Genomic DNA, 21324 nt, shown 5'->3' with positions numbered 1-21324 from the left:
ATAATTCAATAATTTATCTCTTTTAACAAGAGATACAGTCATTATTTCTGCTAGGACATGAATATCTTTATATGTTCGTAAAAAATTGTCTTGAGGCTAAAATTATATTATATAATTAAATTAAAATTATATTAATATATAATTAAATTAATATATAATAAATTATATAATTAAATTAAAATTATATTATATAATAATTATATAACAAGATTACTATAAAGAAAAATATACCGGGTTCGATCGAGTTATCAATCATGGCTATTTATGGTAGCAATTTTCTGTAAATAATCTAAAGCATATAATTAAAATATTATTTCGAAAATAAAGCAGTCAATGTAACTACTCCGAATGATATTTATAAATATAGTCACTGTATCTTTTCTTATTTCTTTTTCTGCTTATATAAAATTATCATAGAAATTATAAATATATTTTTTTTTAATTAATTAAATGATATCAGTTCGTAATTTTTGTTTATAAACTTAAAGATATTTATTATTTCATGATGTATATTACTATTTTAACCAAAAATTGGTGATACACACATTTTTAAACTCTTAAATCTTATATATTAATGCGCAAAAATATTGTAAGCAACAAAATAATGTTTCTGTTCAGCATAGAAATTGAAATATCTTCATAAATTAATTAATTGCGATAATCAACATTACAAAGTTATCGATTAGTGAAACGTAGTTCGACATTTGACCATTACTTGCCTTCCCTAATCTCCTCGACGCTAGAGGCAAAGAGTTCAGCAACCCTTAACGGGCGAAGCAGGAGATCAAATGGCAAAGTTCAACAGTCGTGCACATGCACATGCACATGCACACGTCATCTCACCGGAGCACACGCCCGCATATGTATCTGAATCTTTCCCGATCATCGCAGGGCATGATCGTTAAATTAATCGCGATCACAGTGCGATTACCACGTTCCTGCATCAAACACTGTGCAAGCAGTGTGGCGTATAAACGTTACAACAGGCCATTTAATTGGTTTCGGGATAGATGATAGAGTCGACAGTTCGTTCAAAAATCGCCAACGTGTATTTGCTGGATTGAGGATCGTAGAGATAATAATATTTATCGTATATTAAAATAAAATATTGCCATTAAAATAACGCTTATGAAGAATAATTCATAGAAGAATAATTTCATTGTTAATTGGATTGCTGAATAAGAATGAATTCTTAGGTTTTCTTTTGTTACAGATATTAATTTACTAAAATTTATATATTATTCTCTGCTTTATAAAAATATCATATAATTTTCAATATTTTCTCTTGAATTTGACATGATGAAGATTTGTTTACATCTGATCGTAGATAATGACATTTATCGTTTAAAATAAAATATTGCTATTAAAATAACGCTTATGAAGAATAATTCATAGAAGAATAATTTCATTATTAATTGGATTGCTGTATAAGAATGAATTCTTATGTTTTCTTTTGTTACAGATATTAATTTACTAAAATTTATATATTATTCTCTGCTTTTTAAAAATATCATATAATTTTCAATATTTTCTCTCGATTTTGACATGAAGATTTGTTTACATCTGATCGTAGATAATGATATTTATCGTTTAAGATAAAATATTGTCATTAAAATAACGCTTATGAAGAATAATTCATAGAAGAATAATTTCATTGTTAATTGGATTGCTGAATAAGAATGAATTCTTATGTTTTCTTTTGTTACAGATATTAATTTACTAAAATTTATATATTATTCTCTGCTTTATAAAAATATCATATAATTTTCAATATTTTCTCTTGATTTTGACATGGAGATTTGTTTACATCTGATCGTAGATAATGATATTTATCGTATGTTAAAATAAAATATTGCCATTAAAATAACACTTATAAAGAATAATTCATAGAAGAATAATTTCATTGTTAATTAGATTGCTGAATAAGAATGAATTCTTATGTTTTCTTTTCTTACAGATATTCATTTACTAAAATTTATATATACTCGATATCGCTCTTCTTAATTCATTTTTTTTTAATTTGCAGATTTAAAAAATGCGTTTCTTATTCATGATTTCGAGGGGCAGTCAGTTTTCTCGATAGAGAAAGAAACGATAAATATAAGTTGTTCTATTGTAATATAATAATATTTCTAGAGTAATAATGCATATAATACATATAAAGAGAGGAAAGGAGAGAACATATTCGCTTATATACATACAGGGTATCAGGGCAATCTCTTCCCAAAAAAAAGCTCTTGTAGCTTACCTCGAGTGCTTTTCAAAACACTAATAAAATATTTTTGCATCGTGTACTTTTCGAGGCTTTAAATAATCTCTTAATTTTATATAAACCATAAAATATCTAGTAAAATATTCATTTTTCGATCATCTTACCTTAATACTTTTATATACAAAATAATGAGAGGAGTTAATGGGTGCAAAGAAAATACATAATTGTTTCGAAGAAAAAATATATAATTTGCAATTAACAATTACACATTTTTTTCCGAAACAATTATGTGTTTTCTTTACACCAATTGATTCCTCTCATTATTTTGTACATAAAAGTATTAAGATAAGATAATCGAAAAATGAATATTTTACTAGATATTTTATGGTTTATGTAAAAATTAAGAAATTATTTCAAGCCTCATAACTAAGCTACAAGAGCTTTTTTTGGGAAGAGATTGCCCTGACACCCTGTATATATATGTGCGCTTTTATATCTACATCTATACTAGACATATTTTGCGCGATACGACATTACACGTATATCTCGTTATAAATTTATATTATTTACGACACTATAATAATGAAATCTCTATTCGCGACTCATGGTACTCTTCTGAGATTTATCGGTCTCGTAAACGATGACGTGTAACTCTGCTTCGGACATTTAACACTCGGGAACGGTACATCTAGAACCGGGTGGCTCGTGATTCGCTTTGTGAAATTCGCCAAGTAATATTATGCCTTTTGCCATTTCAACGGAAATGGATTATCTCGGTGAGACCTCGCCTCGAGCACATCTAACTAATGTTCCTTTCGAGTGTTCGATCAGTTAGTTCGATAGGTCAAATCGATTTACGCGAGTGCGCGCTTATTATCGCAGTGAAAAGGTTTATTAAGTCAGGGAGAAAAGACTTCAAAATACAAAAATCATTAATGTAAAATTAAGAATGTATTAACAAGGATGAAAATATTAGATGTATGCAAAAAGTATTTGATATTAAGAATGATATGACAAAAAAAAATTATTATAAAAAATTTATTATTATAAAATTATTTTCTAAATTTATTTCGGATATAAAATTTTCACATTGAGCATTTTTATACAATGTATTAAAAAATAATAATGACGCTGATGTGTGATATCAACGTGTAATAATAACGATGATAATATTTTAATGATTTTTGCATCATGATAAATTGCCAAAAAAATATTGCATATTTTTAAAATTATCACTATTCAGATTGTGATGAGAAAAAGTATTTCATTTGGAATTTTTTTTTTTTTTGATGATTTCGCATCTTTCACGTTTCCATTTGCATGCTGATTGTTTCCGAGATATCGCGAAAAATATGATTTTTACGAATTCAGTGAAGTCCAAATAGTGGGATTTTTGCGCGTGTTGAATATTTTATACCCGATGAAAGCAGCTTGCGCGCACGTTTCGACGAGATGACAGAATATCATTTCCAACAAGTTGCAATATCTCTGCTTTATTTCTTTGCAAATTCGTTCCATTAGTTACATGAGATCATCACGAATTATTCCTTTAGCCATGTATTATTGGACGTATTTATTATTAAACTTGAAATCGATACCTTTACACATTTAATATTCAATATCAGAATTCTCGATTATTCTTTGATGTTTGAACAAAATGGTGATGTCTTATAATATTGATATGTATAACATATGATATGGTGATGTCTTATAATATTGATATGTATCACATATGATAATTAAAATTTTATAATAAAACATTAATAAAATAATGTGTGAAATTAATAAAAATATTGCTAAAGAAGTACTTGAAATTTAATACGAATATTTATTATGTAATTAATTAATATGTGATACACATCAATATTGTGAAACGTCATCATAAATAAATAAATAAATATATATATATATATATATATATATATATACATATATATATATATATATATATATATATATATATTTCAAGTATGTCTATATTTATTTAATATCAAGCTCGGAAGATATTGCCAATAATATTCAATATCAAAAGCAATATGTCACAAATGCACTAATATTATCAAAATAAATTGTATCACATATCGATATACGAGCAATTTTACGATCGTACTATTCATCAGCATCGCGAAACCACGATTGTATTAAGCGGATGGCTGGGGATTGTGTGAGGGTTAAATAAGGAGATAGGCAAAAGTGATAAAATATACGCGTCGTACGAGAATCGATGATGTCGCGATAAGAAAAAGAGATCGAGGTCATCCCCACGTATCGAATATATAATTTAACGGTTGATCGATTTCGGTTCATATCGTCTTGCACACGATCTAATAATGCAAGGGCTTATCTTCACGTGTGACACGTGGCGATATATGACACACGTGCTTGTTATAACTGTGTTCAATATTAACCAATACAGTTAAATTGGCAAGTGACTAGGTTAATAACTCGATTTTCACTATTGATTTTATGGACATTTGATGTCTTTTCCGAGGCAGAGGAGGGAGGAGGACATATATAAATATAGAAAAAGGATATAATGATTATAATATATTCAATTTATGCATATATACAAATGTATATGTGTGTTATAGATTATATCTACATTTAATTAAATCCCACAAATTTGATGATTATTGATCTTCGAATGTGATATATAAATATAAATGAAAAGATTGTTAATCATAACTGTGTTCAATATTAACCACAATTAAATTGGCAAGTGACCAAGTTAATAACTCGATTTTCACTATTGATTTTATGGACATTTGATGTCCTTTCCGAGGCAGAGGAGGGAGGAGGACATATAAATATAGAGAAAGGATATAATGATTATAATATAATGATTATAATATATTCAATTTATGCATATATACAAATGTATATGTGTGTTATAGATTATATCTACATTTAATTAAATCCCACAAATTTGATGATTATTGATCTTCGAATGTGATATATAAATATAAGTGAAAAGATTGTTAATTATAACTGTGGTCAATATTAACCAATGCAGTTAAATTGGCAATTGACCAGGTTAATAACTCGATTTTCACTATTGATTTTATGGACATTTGATGTCTTTTCCGAGGCAGAGGAGGGAGGAGGACATATATAAATATAGAAAAAGGATATAATGATTATAATATATTCAATTTATGCATATATACAAATGTATATGTGTGTTATAGATTATATCTACATTTAATTAAATCCCACAAATTTGATGATTATTGATCTTCGAATGTGATATATAAATATAAGTGAAAGGATTGTTAATTTTCAGCTAATACGAAATTGATTTGACTGGTTATAAAACGCTGCTTAATTCAGTTAAGGTTATTGCGGAGTAATTTTATTATCGATTATACACACGCATATTCCGCACTAATAACATTCCTCAATACATTATGGTTTATCAATTATCGGTGCAATGTTATTGGAGACATAATTACTGATACTATTAATATGAACATATGTATAGAATATCTCAGAAATTATGTTGAAAATTCAGGTGAAAATAATGACGTTTTAATATTAATAATTTTAATATTAATAGTACGTTTTTGTACATTTTAAAAATTAGGTAATAATAACATAATATTTCATATATATATATATATATATATATATATATGAATAATACGCTGTATATATATATATATATATATATATATATATATATATATATATGAATAATACGCTGTATATATATATATATATATATATATATATATATATATAAGGTGTCAGAGCAATCTCTTCTCAAAAAAAGCTCTTGTAGCTTACCTCGAGAGTTTTTCAAAACACTATAATAAAGTATATATTTTTTCATCGAGTACTTTTCGAGTTATAAGGCTTGAAATAATTTCTTAATTTTTACGTAAACTTTAAAATATCTAGTAAAATAATCATTTTTCGATTATCTTACCTTAATACTTTTTTGTACAAAATAATGAGAGGAGTCAATTGGTGCAAACACATAATTGTTAAAATATATAATTGTTAATTGCAAATTATATATTTTTTCTTTGAAACAATTATATATTTAATTGTCCATACCACCCATTTAAAAACTAGAGAAGTGGTTATTTCAAAAAAGTAAAAACATTTTCTTTATAAATCGGGTGCACTCTATCGAATGGTGATATTTTCAACTTCTGGTTTCGACCGGAAATAGACGATTCAGACCGGAAATGCATTTTTTTAAATGGAACCCACTATTTTTCATTGCATATTCTTGTAGCTTACCTCGAGAGCTTTTCAAAACACTATAATAAAGTATTTTTTCATTGAGTACTTTCCGAGCTATGAGACTTGAAATCATTTCTTAATTTTACATAAACCATAAAATATCTAGCAAGATATTCATTTTTCGATTATCTTACCTTAATACTTTTATGCACAAAATAATGAGAGGAGTCAATTGGTATAAAGAAAACATACAGTTGTTTTTAAAAAAAAATATGGAATTGTTAATTGCAAATTACATATGTTTTCTTAGAAACAACTATGTGTTTTCTTTACACCAATTGATTCCTCTCATCATTTTGTACATAAAAGTATTAAGATAATCGCAATATGAATATTTTACAAGATATTTTATGGTTTATGTAAAATTAAGAAATGATTTCAAGCCTCATAATTCGAAAAGTACTTCATGAAAAAATAATTTATTATAGTGTTTTGGAAAGCTATCGAGGTAAGCTACAATAATAATGCAATGAAAAATAGGGGATTCCATTTTAAAAAATACACTTCCGGTCTGAATCGCCTATTTCCGGCCGGAACCAGAAATTAAAAATATCACCTTTCAATAGAGCGCACTCGATATAAAGAAAATGTTTTTACTTTTTCGAAATAACTACTCTTTTTAAATGGCTAATACTGGTCTGAAACACCCTGTATATTCTGTATACTTTTTATTAGCCTATTGTCTCGGAGTGCATTTTTTTTCAACTTGTTGCTTAATTAGGGACATGTTGGTAGCGTAGAAAGTAATAATCGATTATTTGAAATTAATAGAAAGTACGCGATTTCTCATAGCTCATTACACAAACCACTGGCAATTTTCGCACGCGTTGCGTTGGGTAAAGTTCTTTCACACGAGTGCATCGACTCGCGCGCGCTAATTGCGCCGGATCGGTCGGTCGGTGATTAATAATCGCACCGCATTGTTTATCATTGCGATGATCATCACCGCCGCGGCGTGATATTTCGTTCGCGATCCTAGCACGACACGAGAAGGCGCCTTTACCGTGCCGTTGAGGCGGCGGGCGTTGATTCATGACTCTCTCTCTCTCTCTCTCGCTTTCTCTCTCTCTCTCTCTGTCTCTCATTTTCTCATCTCGGTCCCGGAAGGTATTAATTAATGATCGCGTCCATTTATACATATATATAGATAAAACGTGCAGCCGAATACGAACCAGCACTTCGCAGGTTGTACCTTGAGGTCATCGTGAGATATTTACACATGCAACACTTGCAATCACTGTGCGAACTTACCGATAACTAATCTTCCTGCCTCGAGATTAGAATGAGTCGGCTCTAAATTTTTTCTTGCACATGTACACGTCTGAAAATATTGATTTATCGACATATCATATGTATATCGTGTGTTAAACTAATAGGTGATTTATTTTCGGAAAATTCTGTCATTTTTTAATTTTAATATCATATATCTTCCCTTGCAAGATTAGCTCCATATTTTTAATATATTAGACATTTTTAGACTTCCAAGTGCTCTCTGAATTTTAGAGTTTTTTTTACATATTGTTTTTAGAAAACATTCTCAGTGTTTAATTAATTTGAAACAAGAAAAATATGATTTTTTTTTTCAAAACCGGGGCTACTTCGCGATGCTCTGCATTATGTAACAATTGCAATTCTTTGAAAGATTTCTGGGATCTGAGGAAAGATTTAAGATAGTTCTATAGTTTTAAACAAGTTTTTAACAAAGTTCTACTGAAAAACTCTCAAATATTAATTTCCAAGTTTCTAGATCAAATAACTTCTTTCGGAAATCTGACGTTTTATCGAAAGTAGATATTCATGAGTTCTAATAATTATCTTTAACATTCAAGGGGTTAAAAAAACCAACACAGAATAGTTTTTTGCGATTTTTCATCTTTCATGTCAAAGATTTCAAAGTTTCTAAGATCGATAAACTTTTATAAAAATTTATCGCATTCTGTCAAGAATTTTATATATTATTTTTAACACTTGAAGCTTTAAAATGAAGATAAAAAGCGTTATGATTTTATGATAAGTCATATTTTGAAAATTTTTAAATTCTCAAAATAAAAAAATTTTTCAGATATCTTCTATTAAAAGTTTTGAATGACCACTCACGAATTCTAATAATTATTCTTAACATTCGAGATGTTAAAACCAAAACTGAAAAAATCTTCTAAGAGAAGTTTAATAAAAAAGTTTAATAAAAGTATTCTAAAAGAATTCTGATAATTATTTTTATATTTTAAAAATGTAAAACTAACTTTATAGAGTACGTATCTTGATTGAATTCAGAATTCTTTTGGAAGAAAGTCCATGTGAAATTAAAAGAATATAATTTTGAAGCTTAAATTCACTGTTTTATTTTTGTACAATTAAAACATTATTCAAGGATCTTAATTTTCATTTTCATTTAGAAACACATTAGTTTTTTATTTTACATTCGACTCATTATTTTACATTACAACACTTCCTATCATATGCAGATATTGTTTTGAGCTTTAAAGAAAATAAAAATTATTACATTTAATTATTCTAACTAACTAACATTATGGAGTATCTTGAATTCAGAATTCTTTTGGAAGAAGGTCCATGTGAAATTAAAAGAATATAATTTTGAAGCTTAAATTCACTCTTTTATTTTTGTACAATTAAAACATTATTCAAGGATCTTAACATTTTCATTTAGAAACATTAGTTTATTATTTTACATTCGACTCATTATTATACAACACTTCCTATCATATGCAGATATTGTTTTGAGCTTTAAAGAAAATAAAAATTATTACATTTAATTATTCTAACAATTGCGTTTATTTTGCATTTCCTTATTTATTTCTTGTCTTCTGAATTTCGATTTTCACGAGTTGTTTCTTTCAATAACATCTCAAAAAATAAATATGCATTATCTGTTCATGATGGAGATTTCGGTATTGAAGTTTACCGACGTGCAAACCTTCGCCCGAGCTGTTAATGAAAGTTCCGCTGCTTATTATATACAACCATACGGGAATCCGTGACTGAGGGTCACGCCGAGAGGTCATCGCTGATATATTATACGCATGCCCATCGACATCCCTTCCGGTAGCGCAAATATCGCCTCAGGCCCCTCGAGTATAGCACGAATCGTGGGACCGACCAGAGTTTTAAATTACATCTCTCAATTTATCCGAAAGTGTCTTGAAAGCGTGTCTAGTAAAAAGATACTCAATTGAGGAGTCAATGTAATTCCATGAAATCAATGTAATTCCCAACAATTTGAAAACCAACATAATATAACTGCAATCAATGTAATCGCAATTTTATAATGTCAATATAATTTTAATTAATTTTAATCAATTTTATAATGTCGCTCTAATTTTAATCAATATAATTTTAATCAATTACCTGCTCTAAAAATATCTACTTATTATGCACGCTGCAAAAGTAATCTCGTAGCTTTGTGCAATTTACTCAAAGCTTAGCAGTCCCCTCTCAAAAATTTTTTCATTTAATATTAGCTTAGATGCGAGGAGATATATTTAGCGAAGCTTACCCTTCCGATTAATCAACGCAGCTTTCCATAATTAACAGGTCTCGAAGACATTCGACGGCATGGCGTCTCTCTGTCTCTCTCTGAGTTTAGTTACTCCGTTATAATCCCCCTCAATAGAGGGTTTTCCGCGTTTCTCGGTTCTGTTTGCTTGCTAATTGCCGACGCATCCGACGTCGATCTCTTAATTAATACGCTGATCTTAGATCTTCCGTGGTCCCGCGGTTGCTGTGAGCTCGACAACGAGCCGATCGATCGATCGATCGGTAGAGGTAGCTCGAGAAACCGCTGCCGCTTCGTTGATAATTAACTATCGCATGCCGGTTCCTGCATTTAACAACGCGCGATTGACGTTTATCATAGTGATACCACATCGGAAGCGACCCTCATAAGCTCTTACTGCCAATTATGGGAATATGTTGAGTAAAGAGATGCTTTTTTGTAATGTGATTATTTGAATGTTGTGTTAAAAAATTTCATATTTGTGAGTTTATAATTTTAATATTTTAATTTATAAATTTTAATATAATTTTAATATTTTAATTTATAAATATTAATATAATTGTAATGTTGTTATAATTAATATAATTTATAAATATAAATTTTTGTAAATATAATTGAATATAATTCCCCCCCACTAAATGCATTGTACTTAAGAACTGTGATGTATACAATATTTAAGCAAACAAAAATTCATGCAATATTTAATCAATGATAATTAAATTAATATTTGAAGTGAAATTGTAATAGTATTTTTCCTACAATAGTTCATTTTTACTCTTCGAAAAAAGCAGAACAATTTCTGCAAATTTGATGATTTTAATAATAAAATTCAAATATAGATGATTTTATTAAAATAAAATTCAAATATGGGAATATGTTGAGTAAAGAGATGTTTTTTTGTAATGTGATCATTTGAATATTGTTGAAAAATTTCATTTTTGTGAATTTAAATAGTTTTAAATATTAATGTAATTTTAATATTTTAATTTATAAATATTAATATAATTTTAATATTTTAATTTATAAATATTGATATAATTTTAATATTATTATAATTAATATAATTTATAAATATAAATTTTTATAAATATAATCTCATTAAATGCCTCATTAATCTCATTAAATTTCATTAAATTGTACTTAAGAACTGTGATGTATACAATATTTAAGCAAACAAAAATGCAGTATTTAATCAATGATAATTAAATTAATACTTCAAGTGAAATTATAATAGTGTTTTTCCTACAATAGTTCATTTTTAAATTTTTTATTCTTAAAATTAAAAAAAAAACAATTTCTCTAAACTTGATGATTTTATTAAAATAAAATTCAAATATAGTTAGCGTTATAATACTTGAAAATTTTAACATAATTAATATCGATTTCAATTAGATTATTCGTATTTCCTGAATAAATTGAGGAAAAAGAAAACAGATTTAGAAATATTTTCTCTCTCTCTCTCCCTCTCCCTTTCTCTTTCCCTTGTAACTGAACAGAGTCGATTATGCATTTGCGAACAAACGATGTTTCATCGTCAAATGATAGTTCGATTCGGAAGGTCTTCAGGTCGAAAAGTCATAGAACGCGATTGGATAAAATTGTTTGATTTTCCGATATCCGATATAACGGGAGTTAACGTCGAATTTTACCGAAGTGCATGCCAGACGGTTATACGCTTCCATTATCTTTCTCTGCATTCGATAAAATGTTCATTTACATTTTTCTTTCTACCGCTTCAATTTGTAATATCCCGTAAAATTCAATTTTGACATTTATGGTAGTTAGAAATTTACGACTCTGATCATTTCCCGATCCTCTTGGCTGTCAAATTGACTGTAACATTAATCTTTATATTCCATCATTTCCATTTTACTTCTACATCTAATACACGAAAAATTATTACAGAAAAATTATTCTTATATTTCGAATGTTAAAAACACTCATCTCGCTTCAATCGACGCGATTTTACCACGATTTTAACGATTCGTGATTGATAAAACCGCACGAAACTGTATTTTTCGAAAATTTCCGCCGTGTGGAATTTAGGTTACTACGTAACGACGATATAATCAGTTATAGCCGCTACGAGGATAGATAGACGTAGCCGCGTGGATCGTAGATTAATTCCAGCGTCCATCAATCGACCGACTCTATACAGGAGGATTACGATTAATAACGGCTGCGCTTAAGGTATCGCGATATGAGTAATCATCTATGTGTGCGCGTTTCTATTCCGAGCCTGGGAACGAGAAAAAGAGATATCGGTAAAACGCATCAATCGATTGATTGACTTTCCATTAAAAAAGACTCAAACGCAATCACAACGAATAAATGCTAAATCGAAATGGAAAATCAGAGATGTTATTCATAGTGTGAAAATACGATAATATAGCAGAATGCATATATTGTATGCTATAGTTAATGAGAAAGTAGTGATTATATTTATCATTATATGGCAATGTTATTATCGTCCAGATTTCTGTATTTTCGTATATTCCAATGTATGATAATAATATATTTACGCTGCAGAAAACTAATAAACGTAATTATCTTTCAATAAATTACAATTTCGTGCGTTATATCCTCGCATATTTACTCGTTAATATTCCGCACTTTACATATTTCTTGTTTTCAATTCTTGCAATACTAACGTGACAATGTAATTTTCATATATATTATGCGCACGCTTTATATTCTACATATTTTAATTCGTGCTATACAACTAAGAAATATGTAACAATAATTTATATTTTGATACAAACATTTAAATTTTTATCGAGTTGCGCAATTTTGCGAGATATTTATTTTCATTTATTAAATTTGTTTGATTAAATTATTTCAATGGAAAGCTAATTTGACTAACAATTAAGTTGATCAATAAATAAATAATTCTGTAAATCAATAAATATTGAAAAACAAATGTGATTTTTCATTATTTTTATTCAGAAAATAAATACAGCGATATATTGAAATATTAAAATTAAAATTATATCGGTCGCAGTTCACAGGCACATATTATTGTACTAATGTATCACATTTTCAAGACTAAACAGAATGTATTTTAGTACAAACGCAAATAATAGATTCGCATACGGAGGAAAAATTATCTTGAAATAAAAAAATTTTAGTTAACTCAAGAAAGCTATTTATTCGATGGGTACTAAACACGTATTTACTTGTATTCAAAACCTCTGTTTGCTTAAGTTAAGTATTTATTTACATATGTTTAAAAAAATATATATGCTTAAAAAAATATAATTTTTAATTAAAAATTTTTATATTTTAATTTTACAAAATATTTATTAAAATGCATTTTTTCCCAAAAATTTTAAATTTTTTAATTTTAAAAAGTAATATATTTAATCTAATTAATTATAGTATATATTTTACAAAAATAGTATTTAAATATAAAAAATATATAAATGAAAATAATGTACTTAATATAACATGCATATTTAATTAAAATTAAATAGTTTTGCTTTAATGAAATAAACAATTCCTTGCATTTAAAGCAAAGATTTCAAAATTTATTTGATTTAAAAAAATTTTTCCCTCAGCGCAAGGCAGGACGATTCGACTTAAGCCGCAAAATAGTGTTGATCCGCGGTGTTATTAAATGTACCAGTTTCAATTTGTCCATGATTGGCGAACATCAAGAGAGGGATCACCGAATGCGCTTTGAAGGGTGTGTTCACGATTATTGCACGCGCGTTGCGTTTCGAGAACGTATGCGGCAGGACGACGACCGTGGGTTAAGGGGTAGTAATGGGTTAAACTCAGGGATTCCCAGTTAATTAATTGGTATTAACGTACGGCTCGATAGGGATAGGCGCAACGCAAGACCAGGGGATCATCCCGATATTCGAAAGGGTTTGCGTCACACAGACCACATATGAAGGACATAAATTATATTTAAGCCGGAATTATCGCAAAATTTACAAATCAGCCGCGGAAAACAGAACAACAGAAACGCAAATTTTAGTGTCAATATTATGACATAAAGAGAGTAAAATATATAAAAAATGTTTCCCCATTTTTCTTGGTGATAAAATTATCATTTATTAATTATTTATTAATATATAATATAATCGTTTCTCGAATTAATTTTCTTCAGTTTAATTTGCGTATTAATTTCATACTTTCATATAAAAAAATGCTTTATTTTTAATTATATACTATAAATATTTATCCTGAAATGTCCCCTAAAAATAAATAGATTCAAATATGTGGAAATCAAGCTCTACTGTTCTATGAAATTTTATTTCATATATTATAAAAATATACAAATATTAAATATTAAAAGAAAAAATTAAACATTTTGCAGTGAAATGTTCCTGCGATTATTTTTAACACATTGGTTTAAAAAAAGGCGAGAGGTTTTATTCGAAAAAAAAACAAAAAAAAACAAAATAAAAATTTGTCTGCTAAATCTGAACTTCGCTTAAATAGGATAGCTATTTTTAATCAAGGATTTAATGTGGATTCGTCGTTCGTTCGCATTAAACGCTCCGTCAAACGGAAAGAATTCCGACGCATCGCACGTCACATTGCACGTATTCCCGACATACAGATCGATCGCTCGTCGTAATTTATTATTCGCTCGCGCGTCGCGATGTTCGATGACAATAACGCGCGACAGTTCGACGATAATAACGCGGACCAAGGAACGCGGTGAACGGACGAACCGTAAACGCGACTAATGGGAGCGTCCTCCTCCTCGCGCAGTTTCATCAATGCGCAATAATAGGCTGCGGCGAACCGCGTTGCGACTGCAGCATCCGGAACAATTGGATTACCGTATGTTCGGATCGCGTCTGAAAATTCCAATCAGCCGTAACGATCTTATCGTGCGCCGGATGTAAATGCTTTGTCGATTGCTTTCGCTGCGGCTAACTCGCGAAATCACGACCAACATTATATAATCCTTCCTGTTGAGCGCGCTCCACGATGCTATAATACGGGTAAATTAATTAATCCAGCGGACAGAGAGATACTAATGAGAAAAGCGCCTGTGTCTTGCCGAGGGACGTATCTTCCCTCCGATTAGGCCGATCAGCGGATCAGTGTCAAATCCTTGGAGCGTCAATTTGTCCGGCAACCATTGATATTGGCTCTAGAAACTTTATTAAGGATGTTTTGTATCTATTTTCAAAATATTGAGAATTTAGAGAAAATTGTACAGAATGTCTTTACATATGTTTAGAATCTTCAGTACAATTTTTAAATCGATTCACTAAAGCGTTCACAAGTTATAAGGATTTTAATTTGCATCGAATTGACATGTGTTCTTATGGGAAACGTATAATCTAGAGACGAAATAAAACTAAGAAGAGAGAGAAGTATCTCTCCGGTGATGAGATGGAAGTTTCAAAATCGAATTTTAGATCTTTAAGAACGACATCGTATCGTTCAAAGAACATGTGTCTTCGAAAATATATGCCTTGATTTTCGCCATAATTTTTCAACAAGTCTTGTCAATAATGATACGTTCAACGAGATATCAAGTATTTGAATTGACGATGAAATTCATTTTTGGAGCGTTATTCATTATATTTTGAATATAGTCGCAATTCATCGCAATTAAATAATTTTTAAAAAATTAATTTAGATAAAGGAAATAATCGATAAATAATATTTATAATTATTGAATCGTATAACAAAAAAACGCAAATTTTGCTGCTAAATATATATTTATATAGCATACTTCATATTATACACATTTTAGTTTTTATATCTAATAATAATCAATAAAAGAAATATGATAAAGAAACAAAACAATTGTGGAATATCAATCAATAAAAATTCATGAAAATTTAAGGATGTTTTGTACCTATTTTCAAAATATTGAGAATTTAATGAAAATTGTACCGAATGTCCTCACATATATTTAGAATCTTCACTCAAAATACACCAAAAGTGGATATTCGTCGATATTGATTTTCAGCTACTTTACTGGGATTGTACATACAAAACATCCTTAATTTATTGTAATATCTTATTGTCAAATAGCTGCCATTTTGTTCCAAAATAATTTTTGAAGTCGAAAAGGAATATCTTATTGTCAAATAGCTGCCATTTTGTTCCAAAACAATTTTTCGATTAATCCTTCGTTCATCTACTAGACAATTTCATACATTAAATACAGTTTATAGAATTTTTAATATCAAATGAATCAGCTTCGAATAGCACTGCTCACCGCGCAGCGCTTTTTAAAAAACAATATCCGGGAAAATAGTTATAACTTTTACATTTTTTGATATTTTATTTTTAAAGAAATACAATAACATCCTCAATATTTGTACTTTTGAATAAAAATTTATATGTAAAAAGAAAATGATTACCTTTTCCAAAAAAAATTCCCAAACATTATACTTCTCCCATTTTTCTAACCAGGCATAACCCCTTAATAAAGAAGATGATTGATGTGAAGATTTGAACGGCCGTTTCAAAATTGTAAATTTAAGCTTGAATTGAACGTTTGAATGACATGACTAATTACAGAGATGGAATCCATTTACCAGAAAGCGTATAACGTGTATCAATGCTTAATTAACATATTGATATCTAAACATATTGTACCAATGCCGCTAATTAGCGACATACATCGATGTATTTTCATGTCTAATTTGGGATGTTTATGAAGCTTGTCACGCGTGATATCGCGGTCAGTGCGCGAGAGGAGGTCCGTGCAACGCGGTTGAAAGATGCGAAATTAAGGATATATTGGAGATATATTACAATCAATGAGATCGCCGTGAATTTTTAATTTAACATTCTTAATAACATTCTAAATCGTCACGAATTATTTCAAATTTTTTTGAAATTGCTCCTTTAAAAGTTATTAATTTTAGAATTTTGCGATTTTAACATAGGATCTTATGTAAACGTTCAAGAGACAGGTAATAAATTATTCACAAACCATAAAAAAACAATCATAAAAATTTCACTTTGTAATATTATATTCTTCATACATGTAAAAATGTTCCCATAAAGTTTTAAAACGATTTACTTGCTCGTTTTGAAATTATTATTAAAAAATAACTGTGATTATCGGTTTTACGCAATACTGATAATAAAACGTGGCAACATTTTCTTGGAAATTAATACCTATTTATATTAAAGAATACTTTGAAGTATGATTTCGTGATTTTAAAAAAATTTTTCATCAATTAGAATTTGTATTCTGCCCAACTTTAATTTTTTGATACTTTGGATTAACTTTTGAGAAAGACCAATACATCCTTAAATCTCCTGTAACTACATTTTTAATTCAATAGGTATTTAAGGAAGTTTGCATTATTATAAATTTTAAAGTATTATAATTTTTTTCCTTTGTTCTTATTATTCTCTCTACTTTATTTATTATACTTTTATTCAGATTTTTTCTTTATACTCTTCTAAGTAATTTCCACAAATTAACTTAACTAATATTAAATTACCTTTCTATTTTATTATATTTAATGTTCCTTATTCTTTTCCATGTTATTTTCCAAAATAGAATTAAATAATATGGATCATATTTTTTTCCTATTTTCTTTTCATTTTCTTGGAAATTAAGACTTATTTATATTTATTATATTATATATATATATATTATATTATTTATATTAAAGAATACTTTGAAGTATGATTTCGTGATTTTTAAAAAATTTTTGATCAATTAGAATTCGTATTCTGCCCAACTTTAATTTTTTGGTACTTTGGATTAACTTTTGACACAGATCAATACATCCTTAAATCTCCTGTAACTATATTTTTAATTCAATAGATATTTAAAGAAGTTTGCATTATTTATAAATTATTATAAATTTTAAAGTATTATAATTTTTTTCCTTTGTTCTTATTATTCTCTCCACTTTATTTATTATACTTTTATTCAGATTTTTTCCTTGTATTCTTCTAAGTAATTTCCACAAATTAACTTAACTAATGTTAAACTACCTTTCTATTTTATTATATTTAATGTTCCGTATTCTTTTCCATGTTATTTTTCAAAATGGAATTAAATAATATGGATATATTAAATAATATGGATCATATTAAATAATATGGATCATATTTTTTTCTTATTTTCTTTTCATTTTCTTGGAAATTAAGACCTATTTATATTAAAGAATACTTTGAAGTATGATTTCGTGATTTTTAAAAAATTTTTCATCAATTAGAATTCGTATTCTGCCCAACTTTAATTTTTTGATTACTGATTTTTTGATACTTTGGATTACTTGGAACTTTTGAGACAGACGGTCCAATACATCCTTAAGTGCGACACAACGGCGGAATTAATCGGGCTCGCGATTAGAGCGAGAGCCGCGAGCATTAGTTCGGTAGGACGTCGATCGATCGACTACCGAGTTCCGGCCGAGCACGTCGTGTTTCCACGCCACGAATTATTAACACGCTTTCGCGAAGTCTTGTCGGAAAGAGTATCTTCCGCCACATGGCGCGGCTCCTCCTGGACGTTTATTCACGGATATATTACTTCCCCTCCGCCGCCTTTTATTATAAGTTACAAGCATCGTAAATATTTACCCCGTGCACTCGCGCTGCTCCGTTAATTAACGATTTATTTACGGGCATCGCGGATCATATCGAGCGATAACACAGGCTTCACGATCAAATGAATCGGTCAAATTGTGACAAATAATTTCGGAAAGAGATAAATGGCGATGAATAATTAAACGATCAAATCATTAAATTTGCTGCATTAAAATTAATTACGCATTCACGGGAATGTAAACATATGCGTGGAGTTGCGTCCTTTTTCTCATATTTATTTTTTTATTTATTTTACATGTCGACGCATAATAGTCAAAAGAAACAACCTTGTCTCAAGAAGCAAAATTATATATTATATATTATATATTATATATTATATTATATATATATATATATATATATATATATATATATATATATACAGGGTGTATCTTAAAAAGCTCCCACTAATGTAAGCATAGCGTTATTCCTGATTAAAAACCGAGTCGAAACGTCCTGAACCATTTTTTTCCATAATGCTTAATAAAGCAGTAATTAATGAGTAAAGGCGCGTCAATAAAAAGACAAACTTCCTCGTTATCAACATATAAAGATTTGGATGAGCAGAAAAATAAACTGTTTTGTGTTAATTTTTAAACAATTCATCTTTTCAGAAATCTTTTTAGTACTTAAATCTGATTAATTATTTAATGAATCTTGAAAAAAAAAAATGGTCAGGACTTTTCGACTCGGTTTTTAATCAGAAATAACGCCATTTGGCTTAGTGGGAGCTTTTTAAGATATACCCTATATATATAATATATTATATATTATATATTATATATTATTTTAAATTCATTCTCTGTCATTTTTACTCATTGAAATCCAGAATAGCAGTTATAGTGAACTTTGTGTCTATTTATTAATTTATTAATTCGTCCTCCTCAAATTTTCCTTGTCACTGCTTAGAGTTACTAACGGAGATGATTATCTCGGTCATCATCATCGTGAATCTCGAATCTCACGCGCCTGTTAACCGTCTCACCATCCCTCCCGTTCCCGGTCAGTTCCTTCATAGGATCGAGAGATCGTACCCTCGACTCGCAAAAATAAAAGGAATTTGACGACGAAATAAGTGGCAGGCAATAGACACGGGGAGAAAGAGAGAGGGGGGGGGGAGGGGTTTCACGCGGGACGGAGAGGGCAGAATGTGGATTCAGGCCAGATCAGTAGGGCGGGGGGTGGCGATAGAGGAGCTTTCGGGGCGGAAAGCCCAGGGTATATCGGGTCCCGACCCAGAACGCCCCGGGAATAACGAGAGATTGGGACGACGAGGAAATTTCATCGCTCGCTCGCGCGCGACCGGTCGGTCGATGTGTGCGAGACTGGGCGAGAGCGGGGAGGGGGAGGGGAGGAGGGGGACGAGGAAGGGTGGGTGGCGGAAAGAAGAACGGGAAGTGGTGGGGCGAGATTTATCGAATTTTCGAAATACCCGTGCACTCGGCGATGTCGAACCAGACGCCTCCATTTCTCCACTCCTTCTATCTATCTCGCTCTCTTTTTTTTTTCCACCCCCCCTCCGCCTTACTTTTCGTTCTGGCCGCCCTTTCGCCCTTCTCCGTTCCACGATCGACACCCGCACTTTCCCGTTTCCGCTCGAGCGCCGATTCTGTTCGGCAATGATTCCCGATTTCTCAATTTCGCGGCTACCTCGAAGCAAGGTACTTTTCTGAGGTGGGAATTTAGATTTGCGGCAAGAGACAGTCTTCGAGATTGAAAATTATATAGCTAAAACGGCAAGTCCTATTGCGACGAGACTTTATATTTTTTTAGAGAATAATATTTCTAATCTTTATAAATAATATGAACATGAATAAATTATTCGTCAGATCGAAAAGGCATATTTATAGATTTTACATTAATAGAGTTATTGTATTTAAAATGAGATGTTACTGTCTGAATAACTCTATCAATTTTTTTCTTCAAGATGCGCACTGAGAAAAAAATCTGGTTGCATTAATTAGAATTCTGGTGGATTCAACCAGTAAGTCTATTGGAAAATGGACGAACCAGAATTCTTGTAAGAATTACCAGACGAATCAGATTAATTTCGTCCTGTTAAATTTACCAAATTTCCTGGTTAATATTTATAAGTTATATATATTATAAGTTAATATTTATTTTTTTAATATTTATTATTTTATTATTAATATTTATTTTTTTATTATTAATGATATGCGAAGAACACATACTGTAATTTTAATTTTAATAAATTATATTTTACACATATATACTAATTATTTATGCACTGAGAAAAAAATCTGGTTGCATTATTTACAATTCTGGTAGATTTAGCCAGTATGTCTGTTGGAAAATGGACGAACCAGAATTCTTGTAGGAATTACCAGATGAATCTAATTAATTTCTTCCTGTTAAATTTATCAAATTTTCTGGGTAATAATACTAAACTCTCCAGCACCAAGTCGTCTACAATTTTTTCCATCTAATCTCAAAAGTCTGTTTAATATTCCAAATTCCAACAAGATTATTGGATAAATTCAATCCAGATTATTGAATAAATTATTTTAAATTTAGTTTGTTAGAAATTAAATTGATAAACAGTGATGCAAGAAGAAGATGCAGCTCAAACACATACAATTAGAGAGTTAGCGTCTTCTTTCTGGCACTACTGCTCGTAAGAGAAAGAAAATATACTTTAGATTTAATGTTAATACTAGTTCTTTATATACATTTTATGGTAAAGATTGAATATGAGTTAAATTAAGAGTGTCAAGCAAAGAAATTAATGTAACAAGAAATTTTATAGATCCAATCAGAAAATACTAACCAAATCCTTATAGTAAAATCT

The 21324-nt window shown here is 29.4% G+C and overlaps 1 protein-coding gene across 3 annotated transcripts in view; it reads left to right on the top strand.

Annotated features, from left to right (window-relative positions):
• Positions 1–21324, top strand: part of LOC105255278 (plexin-A4) — a 402585-nt gene that overhangs the window by 297347 nt on the left and 83914 nt on the right. The gene's annotated exons all lie outside the window — the stretch shown is intronic.

Source organism: Camponotus floridanus, unplaced genomic scaffold, assembly GCF_003227725.1.
Source record: "Camponotus floridanus strain SB8 unplaced genomic scaffold, Cflo_v7.5 scaffold44, whole genome shotgun sequence".
Classification (NCBI taxonomy): Eukaryota; Metazoa; Arthropoda; class Insecta; order Hymenoptera; family Formicidae; genus Camponotus; species Camponotus floridanus.
Note: the sequence above shows the minus strand (reverse complement) of the source record. Positions and strands in the feature narration are given on the sequence as shown.